At 40.7% G+C, this 13,597-nt stretch overlaps 1 protein-coding gene across 3 annotated transcripts in view; it reads right to left on the bottom strand.

The window, feature by feature from the left end:
* Positions 1-13,212, bottom strand: part of LOC140464424 (lipopolysaccharide-induced tumor necrosis factor-alpha factor homolog) — a 33,560-nt gene extending 20,348 nt beyond the window's left edge. For 2 of the 3 annotated variants that reach the window (XR_011954924.1, XM_072559459.1), the window contains exon 1: positions 12,980-13,212. The gene's annotated coding sequence lies outside the window, so the exon portion shown is untranslated. Of the gene's footprint in view, positions 1-12,708; positions 12,773-12,979 lie in introns of those variants that run through there. The other variant, XM_072559462.1, reaches the window with a different exon arrangement.
* Between the last annotated feature and the right edge of the window lie 385 nt (positions 13,213-13,597).

Genomic DNA, 13,597 nt, shown 5'->3' with positions numbered 1-13,597 from the left:
AAGCATACCTGACCTGGCTGTTTCCACAGAGGATTAGGCACTTCCCAGTTCCCTGCAACTGGAGGATCCAATGGACCTTCTCCACGGACGGCAGTTCATGGTCCCTTGCACAAGATTCAGAAACCTATCCTGAACCATATGCCCATGTAGTTTTTTTTAAAAAGTCTTGTGCTTTACGTAATAACTGAAACCAACACGGTCATTCTAAATAGATGAGACTTAAACAATTAGGTCTTTTTCAATAGACAAAAATTTCAGCTACATCACACTAAGAACTTTTGCCATAAAGTCTGTGTCTTACAATCTTATTCTCCACAATCGCTTCCAAATAAACCTGGAGTATGTGATTTTTAACTTCACATGACAAGCAATTCAAAGTTTCTTTGAAGTCTCTTAAGAGAAATACAGGAGGAAACCAGTTACTACTTCGAAGCAATTAAATACAAACATGAAAAAACAGGTAGTAGCTGTGGGCTGCAAGTCTAATCAGAGGAATAAGGATTAAAAAGGAATACTCCTTTCCTCAGTTCAAGGTTATCCCCTCATCTAGGCCACAGAGCAGCACAGTTTAGCCCAAGTCATTTGTTAAAAAAGAAAAAGTGTAAAGTCAGCTTCTGGAATGGCAAGATTTCTTCTATCAGTTGCCACTAAACCACTAAGAGGAACAGGTTTAGGATGGGAGATTAGAGCCTGACCAGAAAAAAAAACACATGCCAGAGAGGAAATAAAAGGGAGTTTAGGCTCAGGGGGCTTTACTCCATCCTGCACTCAACCCTGCCCATTCCACAGCACACCCAAGAAAACCTGATTCAAACACAGAAGTTGCTGCTGAGTTTCTCCAGCATGAGGGATAAATCAGTTGACATTTCAAGTCAAGTGACCCTTTAGTCTGCATGATTCAAACCAACTTCCCACAATTGTTACATTAAAAATTAAGAGACCTTATTTCACTTCTGGAAACTAAACTAGATACAGGAAGATGGTGTTGCTTCAGGACTCAGTTTCATTCTACCATCTTTTGAAATACAATGGTCAGATTACAGACATCACTGCTATGAATCACCATTATCTTTCAAGACTGGCCATTTTTGTGGCAGGCTGCTGTCACAAGATGGTAACCACGTCCTTCCCCCTCCACACAAAAGGATCATAAGTTTAAAAAGAATGCATTGCTAGATTGTTCAGTTTAAAAAAAGTGTAGATATCTACATCGTAGAACTGCCAAGATGAGAGAGTGAGAGAAAAAAAAAAAAGTGTCATTTCCCCCACTGCCCCTCCCATGTCTGACTGTATGGCAACAAGCCTTCCAAAATTCCAGATAGGCAATTACTGGTTAATATAAAATCTATTTATGAGACATTCTATTTTAAGAATGAGTCAGGGCACATTTCAAGCAGGTATCCAACCTTTAACTTGCCAATGACATATCAGAAAAATTTGTACCACGAAAAGTTACTCTTGATTGAATGGATTAGACAAACTGTCGATATAAATGGTCAGATCAATATTCCCAAGGAAAAATTGAAATCCTGTGGCCATCATGCCACACCAGAATTTTAAAAATCATCATGATGGAAAAGAAAGACCACAATAGAATCCCTCTGGTGTAGAAACAGGCCATTTTGGCCCAACAAGTCCACACCAACCCTCTGAAAATTAGCCCACCCAGACCCATTCTTCTACCCTTTACATTTCCCTTGGCCAATGCACTCAACCTACATATCCCTGAACAGTGAGGGGGAAGGGGAAAAAAAAAAGGTAGAGAGAGACTCCACATGGACAGTTGCCAGGATTGAACCCAGATCCCAATGGAATGTTGAAAACCTGCTATTCTGGATGCCAGATCACTGATGCTAAAAAAAAGTGCTCAATTCAAGTAGTTTGAGCAAAGGGTTTAGGCAGTACTGAGGTACAAGGAGATTTGTGCAATTCAGGAATTAACCATGCCTAGACAGCACAGTGGCTCATCAGTAGCCCTGCTGCCTCACAGCACTAGGGTCTTGGGTTCGATTCCCACCTGTCCGCGTGGAGTTTGCACATTGAGGAGCAGTGTGGACTTGTTAGGCCGAAGGGCCTGTTTCCACACAGTGGAGAATCTAATCCAAATCATTCATGTGACTAACAGGAGACATCAGTCTCAACTCTAGAATGGCCAAGTCTTCATTATGGCACATAAGCTATGTTGAAAGAACGTAGCATGCACAGATACAAATAGAGAGGAAAAAACAAATTGTTACAAATGACTTGAAAAGACCTAGTTAGAGATAGGGAGCACACAGACTTCGGACAACAGTGGACATTCACACCCACAAAGTGATTTCATGACTCATCTCAATGTGCTAGTTTTATTCTTTAAGACTAAAAAAAAGCAGCAACTGCAGTGCATTTATCAAAGGTGCAGATAATCAGTTGTTGAAAAAAGGCCCCAAAGCATTTAAATCATTTGGTCACTGATCCAGTTTATGGTATGGTCCTACAACCCAGTTTTGTGATGTTGAACCAGGAAAACAGAAGCACTTTGAAGCTACGCAGACTCTTCTTCTAGAGATACTTTCTAGATCAACCTGCTCAAAGATGTGGAACTTGAACCTAGACCTCCAGTCCATAGGTAAGGACAATACCACATCAATACAAGAGGCCTTAGTGAACATTTCAGTTGGACCATGAAGTGACTAGAATGAACAAAATATCCTCTGCCTTCACAAAAGGGAGGGGGTAACTCTGGTCATAATGCTTCCAGATATAAGATGGCCCTTATATTTTTTAAAACCAGTAAACCTCTACCACCACATGATTTCCTTCCTTTAAGAATACAGTACTGTATGAAAACAATTAATCTGAGAATGGGCTTTAACTGAACTACTTGCTAGAGTGCATTTGTAAAAAAGATTAAGAATAGTACCAAAAGCACCAGCTTATTTTTGAATTGCACACGGAGTTCAGATAAGAATAACTTTTTTTTTTAAAATTCAGAGGTTTAGTTAAATTTCACACCTAATGCATTAGGTTTTAAGACTAATTCCTACAGTTTGCTTCAACTTCCTTCTGCCTTCAAAATATTGCCTGGGTTGAACATTTTGTTAAACAAAGCTTACAATAAAAAGTGACATCTTGTAGACTGCCAGACAAACGAGCATTAGCCAAAAAAAAGCTAACAAATTAAAAATGTCTTTATTAGTTCTAAAGCAAAAAAACAAAAACCTGTTTTCAAATCCTCAGACTTTTGAATGAGAGGTCATGAAAACAGGAAGAACATTAAGTGACTAAACCACAGCACTCAATGCAGGTTTTGAATACTCCATTCTGGAAATGGTAAGGAAAAGGTCATCAGGAAGATGGCAATTTTATTGTGTTGTTTAAGTTTGACTTAAAGTTTGTTTATTCGGTTCTGTGTTCAGAAATAGGGCCGCTTTAAATTCTCTTTTAAATGGAGTGTGAAGTCTTTGTAAGAGCCAAAAGGGAGCTTTTTATTTAAAGCCTATACCATCCCAGTGCACCTGATGGGGTTGAAGGGAGGGAGATTTTATTTCTAAGAGTAGAGAAACTTCTGTTGATTTTGAAACCCTTGCTGTCTCTCCCAGGAGCCTTCAATGGGGACAGAGAAAAGGGGATTTGATTTTTCCCCCAAAAAAAGTTTTTTAAAAACTTTTGAATGAGCTGGAGTAAAGTTTATTTTTAAATTCAACCCTTTTGTCCCTACACCAAAAAAAAGTGTTAGTGGGGGTGGAGTCAAAGGAGCCATTTTTAAAATAAAGAGTTACTTTTGTTTTGATTAAAGGAAACCTTACTTTCTGGTTAGATAGGGTAGAGAAGACTATTTTAGTAGTACGGCCCCCACCCAGAAGTAGTGTCCGATAGGGACACTTGGTGGGTCTTTAAATTTGTTTAAAAAAGATTACAAATGGCAAATTATATAATTTGCTAGATTAGAACAGTCGTAACGATTTACTTAGAGCAGACACTCCACTTTTAACACTTTTTCAGCTACTTACTGAAACCTTCATTTTCACTCAAAAGTTGCCTAGCAGTCACTAGGCTTCCTTCCCCTTTGTTTACTTAATTTCTCTTCAAATCACAAGTTTCTCATTTACATGAAAATCAAAACCTCAGTCTTTGCTCAACTTGCCTCCATCACGAATTGCCATTTTTCACTGATCAAATGATCAAGTCTGCAGAAACATTCTGCAGCAGTAAAGTGGTTTTACCTCAACTCATTCCAATTCTCATTACCCTCCTGTTTGGAATGGGTTGTTCAATCTGTCTACTTTCACAGTAGCTTTTAGTTCTGTAAAAAGGTCACTGGACTCCATATTAACTTCCTGCCAGGCCTGCTCAGTTTCTCCAGCACTTTGGAACAGAGCCAAAAAGCCATTGTTCATGCTCAGAAGACATTATGTCAATTTCTAACACATTAACATGTTGCCAAGGCCAGTCATGAATCTCATAACGAAAAACAATGGCTAATGTTTGCTCACCATTCGACAGCTACATATTCAAATGAAACAGGGGTGCAGGGACAAACCAAGTAGTTTGGAGTTTTGCAATATCACCCAGTTAGGATTACAAAACCAAGATTTTAAAGACTTACGACAAATCAGTAATCAAAAGTCAAGCATGCACTATCCAGATTTATGTTTAAACTGGGTTTGCCAATAGGCCCGAAAAAGAGAAAGATCAGCAGCTAAGCATTTGCTGCCTCCCTGAACCATTGTAGGTCTTGCATGATACCAGGAACCTCCTGACAGCATCTAGTCAATACTTCTGGGTGAGAAGTTTTAGTTGTAAAGTTCACACCGTGCTGGACTACATGGGATTTGAGGAGCTACATGCAGCCAGTTATCGAACTGCTCACCACCACAATGTAGTGCGTGGCATACTGCAGAGGTCTGTTGGCTGCAGGAATTGTTGAGCGCTATCACATGCTGCTTAGCATATTTAATGCTGTACTGAAAATTCAAAACTCAACTTAGTATGCCTGGCACTGCTCCTGGTAAGCCCACTTATGGTGTTCTTTGAATGAAGATTGGTCACTCAGCTTGACCTATTGGCCGAGTGTGCCAGGTTAGAAGGTTGAATACAATGTTGCTATTGGGGGTGGCAACCCACAATAGCTCACAGATACCAAGCAGGTTGAGAAATCTGTTCAGTTACATCGAGCACTTGGTAGTACCACAAGTTGTCATCCTCAAAGTGTGATGATGGGGTTGCATCTTCAAGGATTGTGCAGTAGTCATTCCATCCAATATGGTCATTGAGAGACTGCATTGATAGGCAGGCAAGATATGTCCACATTTATGTTTGATCAAACATCTGAGTTAGTGGGGTCCGGTCAATGTTGTGCAGCCACCACTGCCATGGGTCTCTCCAAGGTATAGGATGAGGAGATGCCCAGGAATGGTCATATTCTGACAGCAGAATTTTCATTGGGACGGTTGACTTTGTAGAACTGATTTTCTATTGTTTCCAGTATCTTGGTCAATGCTCAGCTCTCCCCCACCCCCCAAGGCTTCATAGTTTGATACAGCTAGAATAGTTTGCTAGGCTTGAGAGCATTCAAAAGCCTGAATGCTCTGTCTGGAGTCATGTGGACAGATCAGGCAGGCAAAGCAAAAAGATTTCCTTCCCTTAAAAAAAACCTGAGCTTTTTTAAAATCGAAATCTCATGGTATTATGCAGATATGATGGGATATTCAAGGGGCTTTTAGAGAAGCGCATGACAAAACAAGGAATGTAGGGATATGGACCATAGCTCAGCAGAAGAGAGATTAGTTTAACTTTGTTTCATGTTCAGTACAGTATTGTGGGCAGAAGAGCCCATTCCAGGAACATAGCTCAACTTCAAGAAGATCAATTAATTCAAATTTTACCACCTGTTTGAGATATTTTGAATCCAATGTCCCAGAACATTAGCCTGCCTAGTAGCACCAATACAGCATTACACCATTAAAAGTATGCAAACATACAAAAACTAGAGTGTTACGGATAAAATGTCCATCATGCTCAGGATGAGAGCATCAGTACCAACCAAAAGGGCAGAAGTAATATGCAGAAGTAGCTGGAGATGAGGAGATTTTAAGAAAGGGAACCCTTGTGTTTGAGCTGAGGCAAAGGTATAACAAATAATTGGGTATAATGCACTACAATACTTCCCATTCTTTTCAATGGATCATGTGGGCAGCACAGTGGCAGTGGTTAGCAATGCTGCCTCACAGCACCAGAGACCTGGGTTCAATTCCCACCTCAGGCAACTGTGTGGCATTTGCACACATTCTCCCTGTGTCTGCATGGGTTTCCTCCTCCCACAATCCAAAACAAAAAAAAAAGTGTGCAGGTTAGGTGAATTGGCCATGCTAAATTGCCCATATGTTATGTGAAGGGGTCTATGTAGGGGAATGGTTCTGGGTGGGTTGCACTTTGGCAGGTTGGTGTGGACTTATTGAGCCAAAGGGCCTGTTTCCACACTAATATAAACCTAATATCCTACTCCCTGGAGTCAATACAAAAAAAAAGTGTCCCCACCATTTCCAGCAGGTTCAGAACTTTCAATTTACAAAATGAGACACTAAGAGGAAGAAAGTTGCTCGAATTAATTGAAAATATTAAGTAAGCTATTGAAGGCTGCTACTAATCCAGATGCCCGATAGCCTGCAGGGGACAGTGAGGTGGTGATCAGCAGGTATTGAAAAAAGGTGATCAGAGCCACTGCCAGGCTGGAGTGGCAACACCTCCACTTCAAGGGGAGATGATGGGTTCAATATTCTGTCCCTCATTCCTGAGGAAAGGCTCTTGCCCAAAAGATCAATTCTCCTGCTCGGCTTTTCCAGCAACACTAGAATCTAATCCAGTATCTGCAGTCCTCACTTTCTGCTTAGGGGTTTAAAATGTCAACAACTACTCCAGAGGGAGCAGAAACCTCAAAACATCTTTGACCCATACAAAAAAATGACATGGCAAGCTTCACTTGCCCTTACATTGAAGTTAAAAAAAATGGGTGAGCTCAGAGGACCTCTGCATCAGAGGCCATTTCATGCTGCAAAGATGGACTATTACCTACAACACTGACTGCATCTCAAAAAAAGTAGCTCACTGACTGGAATAGCTTTGGTACGACTTGGTCATGAAAGTCCGTGCACAAATACATGTACTCTTCTTTCACTCCATAATTGGAAGGGTCCTGAAGTTTGAAACTAACAGTATTGGTCAACATTTCCCAAACCACCATGAGACGGATATCCTGCAGATAAAAAAACCAAGCTCGTTTTCTGCCAAGTGACCGATTTAGTGTGAAATTGGATCCGAATCAGAAGCTTTTCAGACTGGAGGCCTGTGACCAGTGGAGTGCCACAAGGATCGGTGTTGGGTCCACTACTTCTCATTTAAATAAGTGATTTGGATGTGAGCTTAAGAGGTATAGTTAGGAAGTTTGCAGATGACACCAAAATTAAAAAAGGTGTAGTGGACAGTGAAGAAGGTTACCTCCGATTACAAGATCTTGATCAGATGGGCCAATGGGCTGAGGAGTGGCAGATGGAGTTTAATTCAGATAAGCGAGGGGTGCTGCATTTTGGGAAATCAAATCTTAGAGGGACTTCTACACTTAATGGTAAGGTTCTAGTGAGTGTTGCTGAATAAAGACCTTGGAGTACAGGTTCATAGTTTCTTAAAAGTAAAGTCACAGGTAGATAGGATAGTGAAGGTGTTTGGTATGCTTTCCTTTATTGGTCAGAGTATGGAGTACAGAAGTTGGGAGGTCATGTGTCAGCTGTTATAGGACATTGGTTAGGCCACTATTGGAACATTGCATGCAATTCTGGTCTCCTTCCTATTGGAAGGATGTAGTGAAATTTGAAAGGGTTCAGAACAGATTTAGAAGGATGTTGTTAGGGTTGGAGGGTTTGAGCGATAGGGAGAGGCTGAATAGGCTGGGGCTGTTTTCCCTGGAGGGGGTGACCTCCTAGAGGCTTACAAGTTTATGAGGGGCATGAATAGAATAAATAAACAAAGTGAGGACAATGACACCAGAACTAGAGGGCATAAATTTTTCTCACCCTAAACCTAAGGGACAACCTTTTCCACAGGAGGATGGTATGTGTATGGAATGAGCTGCCACAGGAAGTGATGGAGGAGAGTACAATTGCAACATTTAAAAAGGCATGAGGAGTATACAATTTAGAAGGGTTTGTAAGGATATAGACCAAGTGCTAGCAAATGGGACGAGATTGGGTTGGGATATCTGGTCAGCATGGACAAGTTGGACCGAAGGATTTGTTTCCGTGCTGTACATCTGACTCTATACAGATATCAATTCTAATAAAGACCATTGGTAGAGTGCAATACAGAGTTCAACTAAATGAGCTGGTAACTTGAATATTTGCAGCAAGGGAATTTTTTTTTTTTTTTAAAAAAAGTGTAATTTAATCCACTGTTAACCATCTATTGAAGTGAACCAATTGCAATTTGTGCAGTGGCATATTGCACAACAGATTTTATCCAATGAGCTAGGAATTACAGACAACTGATATACATTTCTGAAGCTGAATTTATAGTTTGCTCTGTAGTAAAGACTACAGAAAAGAGACTTCCCATCTGGAGGTATTAATAATGCGAATCCACTCCAACCCATTGGAAGTAATAGCACCAAACAAACATTTCCCTCAAGCACTATTAATATTGGATGAAAGCTCCCAACAGGTTCAAGAAAAAAGCCTGCCTGAAAATAATGATCACAATTCAAGAGAACTAGGGAACCTGAACTACTTTATAATCTAGAGTCCCCAAGCACTTCAGGGAAAAAAAAAGTCTGAAGAGTTATTACACTGAATGCAGTTCCAGAGATGACCAGCTCTCTGGTTTCTTTTCTCTGGAGTACATGCGCAGTTTGTCCCCTTACGAGAAAAGGAGAGGAGCATTTGCATTGAAGGCAGTTCAGATAAAAAAGTTAATTAGATTAACGTGAAGACACACGTGCAAGATGCTAGTAGGAATGACAATAGATTTGGGGCAGATATCTTTCCCCTTCTGGGGTAATCCAGAACAAGATATCAGTGTTAGTCTAAGGGGCGGCAGATTCAAAGCAAAGGAAAAATTAGTTCTCAAAAAAAAAATTAATCTATGGAGTTCATTACCCTAGAGCGTGCTGGATGCTGGGGCACTGAACAAAACTTGCAATCAACAGACTTTTAAAATTAGTAAGTGGGTCGAAGAGTTAGAGAAACAGACTGAGGCAGAGATGAGATCAGCCATAATTGTATCAAGTGATGTAGCAACTCTTCATGCACCGGTCACAGTATTGATCTGTTTCAGTGTGTAAAAAAGGCACCGAGCCATCAAGTGCCAAAGCAGTGTCTTCACTTCAAAAGAAGTGCAGGATTTCCCAATAATAAAAAAAGAGGCATTTTGTAATTATGATCCCCTCCGTTTAATTCAGTTGGGCAGCCTGAAAATTCATCCCCAAAACCATGGTTTTCTACCCCACATAGATTGTTTTAGTTTAAAGGTTTTTTGTTAAGCAGCGTGAAATCGATTTGCAGAATAGCCATGTTTTAACTGGAAATCAGCCTTGCCTCAAAACTTGACTGAAATTTATTGCATTCATAAAATTAATGGTAGCAGCTTTCTTAAAAGCATTTGATGTATCGACGGACATGAAATACCATGATTTGGTTTCCTCCACAATCCAAAGAGGAATTGTAGCTGAATTGGCCATGCTAAATTGCCCAGTGTTCAGGGATGTGTAGGTTAGATGCATTAGTCAGGGGGTAAATATAGGATAATAGGGTAAGGGAATGGGTCTGGGTGGATTACTTGGAGGGTTAGTGTGGACTGGTTGGGCCAAATGGCCTGTTTCCATGTTGCGGTCACTAATGAACAAATCAGAACCCGACAATCAGGATTAGGCCATTTGTCATTAAGCCTGTTGTTTCACAGTTCAATTAAAATCACATTCATCCAATTTATTGAACTAGGCAAGTTATGCAATTCCAATAGGACAGGTCACTGGACTCAAACATTAATTCTGCTTTCTCCACAAATGCTACCAGACATGCAGATTTTCTCCAGCACACTATTCAGATTTCTAGCATCGATCAAGTGATTGCACAATTCTAAAGTTTCAAATTTGCAAAATCCTTAAAATCACCACAGCACTGACCATTTTTCATACTATTGCCCACATAAGAGCTCACACCAAGTGCTGGTCAAACACTATCTGTGCTCACTAACTTACTTGTCAGACTGAACATTATCTTCATTTTAATTATTTCATCCTTAAATCAACTTTCTCCTCCCCACCCCTAATCTGCTTCAATCCTGGCATTCAGAACATCCAGTGTTAAAAACTCCACAACTGGTGACTATGACTTCAGCTCCTTAAAACCTGCCTTTCTAACCAAGCTTAGTCAGCTGCTCTAGCTCAGGGTCAAGTGTTAAGAGGAACACAGCTGGAAAAGTACCTTGGGGCAATTTGCGATACTAACACAACATGCACGACTGCCACTATAATGGGTCACATGGTGTCAGGTGCAGCACTCAGACTTGCACAAACAGTTGAGTGGTTGCTGGAGTTTGACATCTTGAATTATTCAATTCAACTTTGTTATGTTGATCTTGTGATCAAGGTCAATACAGGAGCTATAACTGAAGTACACTGTTTCTCATCTCTTGGGTCTGGAAGGGTTAACACTGGAGTGTGCCATAAACATCATCCACTAAGTGCTGCGGTCACAAACAATACATGAACAAAAACACCCAAATGTTGTTATCTGTTAACGAAGTCTGACTTAGCATTCTAGACAGGCTTTATCTGAAGATTACAGTCCTACAAACTAGTTCAGTATAAAAACCTACTACAGATCATGTAAACAGAAACCACAGAAAGTAGAGTTGTGGACAGAATAGTTTAGTATCTCAAGGTACAAGACTCAACATCTGTTTGAGAAACTAAAGAACCAAAGCCTCTCGGTGTAACCTGTAATTTAGATTCAGACGTATAGCACAGAAACAGACCCTTCGGTCCAACCCGTCCATGCTGACCAGATATCCCAACCCAATCTAGTCCCACCTGCCAGCACCCGGCCCATATCCTTCTAAACCCTCCCTATTCATATACCCATCCAGAGGCCTTTAACATGTTGGAATTTTACCAGCCTCCACCACCTCCCCTAGCAGCTCATTCCATACACGTACCACCCTGTGTAAAAAAAGTTGCCCCTTATGTCTCTTTTATACCTTTCCCCTCTCACCCTATGTTACACAATGAAAAGACAAAAACACTGTAGATTCTGGAATCTAAAGTAGTCAGTCAGGAGGCTGGAAGAACAGAGTAAGCCAGGCAGCATCAGGAGGTGCACAAGTCGACATTTCAGGTGTAACCCCTCTTCAGGGCCAGATACAATGAACCAGAAAGTTCACAACAGAATCTGGTCAGAAGTAGTGACTTTTCTCCATCACACTGGTCAAGGTAGATCTAGTTTCCTGAAGAGAGTAGTCAACTTCCTGAGTAAGAAAAACTGAGAAAAAGTGAGGACTGCAGATGCTGGGGGATTAGAGCTTAAAAAAAATGATGTGTTGCTGGAAAAGTGCAGCAGGTCAGGCAGCAAAGGAAAAGGAGAATCGACATTTCGGGCATAAGCCCTTCTTCAGAAGCCGCTTCTGCCCGAAACGTCAATTCTCCTTTGATGCTGCCTGACCTGCTGCGCTTTTCCAGCAATATATTTTTAAACTCCTGAGTAAGAGCCTAGTTTACACAGTTGCAGTTCACAATCTTTTCATACACTTCAAAGTGAAACAATTTCACTCACACGCACCAACCATACCACATGCACAGCTCTGAAGGCTTACCCAGTGGATAGATGCATCAAGTGTCCACAGATACTACCTTCAATAAGAGCCACAAGCCTCCATGCTCTGGAGAAGTAGCACTGTTTTCCAAATATTGACCCATATTCACAGCTAGACACTAGAATTGATGAAAGCCATTTGCTTAAGTGGCCATGTCCATTCCAGTGATCCCTACAGACATAAGCTTGTTAACCCATTAAAGGGGTTAAGTAGCAAAAAAAAATTGTACTAAAACAAACCAATACTAGAAAAACTCAGCAGATCTGGCAGCAGCTGTGACATGAAAGCAGAATTAGTATTTTGAATCGAGACTTTTCAGATTTTTTTTTAAAAAAAGAAAACGCCATTTTCTTGCAAGTTTCCTGTAGATCCAAAATCACTCCGGACCCCCCCGTTCAGTGTTTGAATTAAACACTGGCTATTTCAGTGCTAAACAGCTACACTTGTAGTCTTAAAAAAAAATCCTATTTACAATCCCACCCACAGTTTACGCGCCAATCACAACAAACTGCCTGCTACTTGAACACCGATGTTTACTTCAACTCGTTCAAATATACTTTGCTAAAATTACTCATTAAGCTAATTTTAAAATTCAAACGTTAGTTACTGCGGTTATTTAGCAATGCCACAGGAAACTGTAAATGGAGAGATCTGTACATTCTTCCCGAAAAAGGGTCATATCGCTTAAGTTAGATTTTCCCAGATCATTGTAGTGGTTAGCCTTAAAAATAGTAAGAGGTGGTGACCTAACATTTCTTATGTAAAAAAAAAAGATGTACTTACTTTATCCCTTTAAAATAACTAGTTTTAAAATCCTGGTGCCCAGTAAATACGACGTAGTGAACAATCAGCTAAGAATCAGTTACTTACCAGAAGACTCTTAAAATACAGACGACCCCCCCCCCAAAAACAAAAATCGACCCCCACCAGTATTAAACATATACAACACTGCCTAATTTTGAGAACCAGGAGGGAAAGCCCAGAATGTTTACGAGATCTACATCAGCTATTATCGAGCAACAGATTCTAACACACAGTTATCACCTAACACTTTCAGTTTAAAGTAAAAACCGATTAACACACTTCGGCAAGCCCAATAAAGTAACGAGAGAATTGTAGAGATACCAAGGTACCCTGTTACCTCAAGTATACGCCGTCCGTGAGCGCTGTACAGAAAGCTCTGTGTATATATCGCTATAAGAAGACACCAACCACGAGCTCTGCCTCTTAGTCTTAACTAATATCATTTGACTGGCTTTAACACATGACGTCGCACTGCAGAGCGGATCGATCATTATTTGCTCGTTGTCAGCTCCATTTCCTTCCCTCACCAACACTAATGAGCATTTCTGCCTCCCTCTGGAAAAGCCCGGTCTTGGAGGGTTCTTGAGACAGTGGTGATGTCCCTGCCACTTATCCGGGAGGCCTGAATTTAAGCCCACTCCCCCCAAAGCATGTAACAATGTCTCTGCACAGGTTGATTAGAAAGTCGAGTATTTTTAGCCAACTTGTGTCCAATGAGCTGTCAATTGGACAAGAAGGTGCTCACAGCAACTTGATTGGATAGGATATTGACTTCAGCCACTTTTGGAATACTGCCTTCAGTTCTGGTCTCCCTGCTATGGGAAATGTGTTGTGAAAGTTATGATTCAGGTATGCCAGAGTTGGACTGGGGTGTACAAAGTTAAAAATCACACAACACCAGGTTATAGTCCAACAGGTTTATTTGGAAGCACTAGCTTTCAGAGTGCTGCTCCTT

Source organism: Chiloscyllium punctatum, chromosome 40 (assembly GCF_047496795.1).
Source record: "Chiloscyllium punctatum isolate Juve2018m chromosome 40, sChiPun1.3, whole genome shotgun sequence".
Classification (NCBI taxonomy): Eukaryota; Metazoa; Chordata; class Chondrichthyes; order Orectolobiformes; family Hemiscylliidae; genus Chiloscyllium; species Chiloscyllium punctatum.
Note: the sequence above shows the minus strand (reverse complement) of the source record. Positions and strands in the feature narration are given on the sequence as shown.